Genomic DNA, 2,391 nt, shown 5'->3' with positions numbered 1-2,391 from the left:
AAAATGTTTCCTCGGATTAACATCGATTGGTCCCCGGAGTCTTGAAGGGGGGCTTCACTGCACCCCAAACATGAGCTTTACCTCCCATGTTTTATCATGTCTTCTCATCGTCATGTTGTATGAATGGAGATCGCCCTTGATGGAGAGTAAATCGCCAGCTGCTGTCGAGCTTTTAACTCATCCCCCTTCTAGCCTCTCTCCAAGGGCACTTTCCCTTTCCCGTTCCCTCCATTTTGTCTGATTCGGTAATATATTACTAGTTTTATTACACAATGCACATATATTATATAACGGGTCTAGTGACATTGGTCTATAACAGTCTTATTTGGAAGTCTGTAAAGAAGTCCATTTCATTTCTTTTCTCTTCTTTTACCAATTTTGAGGATATTGATGACGCTATGATTATTCCCCGAAAACTGAGCTTTTCTAAGCACGGAATTAAACAAACCCTTTTTAATAATGTAATTCAGTGGCAAACTATCTTTTTAAACAGGTATTGAGGTTCTTCACATTTAACCAAAGTTTGTTCTTCTGAATATAACTCTTATCTATTTTCAGCCAATTATTATTTTAAATATTACATATGGCGTTGCTAGAAATTGTTCATGAAATAGCGACTAACAACGCGACTATTTCGTGTTCTTCCCTCGCGTATATCGTGTGCCTCCGATTACTGGTAAACCCATCTATCTCAGCTCCATGTCCACTCCTATAGTTTTCAAAAAGATATCAATCTCTACTCGCATTTTAGCTGCTCCTCCCGAACACGTAACGCCATTCAAATTCAAGTGCCAAACGTAAAACATCGACTACATTACAATAACAAAATCAGCTCAAAAGATACAAGCTTAAAATGGCTGGGCCGTGTATAGTTAACCTTTCTCTTTGTGGACATAGAAACAAATGAAACGAATGAAATCTTAGATCAACAGTCTGTTGCAAAACAAATATAGACAATAGGCCTACGATAGTAATGAACTAGTATAGTTTAATCGAACAAAATATTATTATAATACAAAAGTCATCAACATTCTACCCTGCTTTAAAAAATGGTAGCTTTATACTACATTCATTTCAAATAACAAATTGGCCTAATTCACTATTGTACAGTATACCAGGGATATGTGAGTTTACAGAAATTCTTTGGCATGTTTGGAGACACCATTGTGTTGTCAATAAATTGCAAAATTATATTAGCAGGGACATGTAACTGGTAATAGGGTGACATGTTGTCGACCGTGTGCGGCGGTACATGCACCGGCGCTGCTTCTTCAAAGTTCAAACAAAGTTTGGTGATGATGACAAAACGATGATATTCATATTCATCCAGTCATACCCATCTATCTAGACCATGCACATACGTGGAATATGGAAGAGGAGCAGCGAAATGACATGTGTTTCTGTCGACATCACCGACAGCAATCAGGGAGGGTTGAGCTAAATCGGTGATTTCCGTTGGTCGGTATACTACTGACGGACCGAGGTTGTCAAAAAGTCGGCGTACCGTCAAGCCCTTGTCAGACAACCAACTGGAACCGACAGCTAGCCAAGCTTTACCCGACAGCATCAACGGAAAACATGATATGAATTCTGAAATATTTTCCCGATTTCTTCCAAAATTATTTCTGTTTTTTTGGGCCGATGGAGTACTAGATAATATTTTTTTCGTTGGTACATCGTACTTTTGTTGTGCGTGCCACAAACCAAAATGAATAACAAACATGACAGAGGTTGCTAAAAAAGGTCGATAAAACATTTATATCAACACAAATAAGATATTTATTAACTTGAACAAAAATGAAAAGAGAAGAAAAATTGGAAGATGGCCAAAAAAGCTTTAAAATATCCTGAAAGATAAATAATTCAACAAATATAACACTTCCTTTCTTTTTAATTCATATCATTTTTCACCCGTAACCTTTACACATAGATGATATCACAGACACTTTAAAATGAATCGTTTGTGTCATTATTTTTATTTGGAATCAGACAGAACACCCATGTTGAGGTAGGTTTCAACGCGAATCCTTGGAGTACAATAAATCAAGCGATAAATCGTGCAATACAGTTAACCTTCAATTTCCGAAACAAACTTGTATCTTGAGCATGATACAAACAATGCAATATCATTTTCAATAATATTAATGCTCCCTATATCGTAACCAAAGTAAAGGATGTTTTAAAGGTAAAGACCAGTTATGGTCATGCGATTGCATTGTGAAAGAAACGTTGTGGAATCGATCAGAAAAGGTTGATCATCTAGCATCTAGCATCTGCAAGGTTCTGGAATCATCAAAATGATAAGAAATTTGGCCCATTCTTCGTAAAGTTACAAGCACTATACACAGAAAGATGTATATGGGACTACCCTATATCTCTCACAGACCATGA

This window comes from Strongylocentrotus purpuratus, unplaced genomic scaffold (genome assembly GCF_000002235.5).
Source record: "Strongylocentrotus purpuratus isolate Spur 01 unplaced genomic scaffold, Spur_5.0 spur5_scaffold_14, whole genome shotgun sequence".
NCBI lineage: Eukaryota > Metazoa > Echinodermata > Echinoidea > Camarodonta > Strongylocentrotidae > Strongylocentrotus > Strongylocentrotus purpuratus.
The sequence above is the reverse complement of the archived record's forward strand: the minus strand, read 5'-3'. Positions refer to the sequence as shown.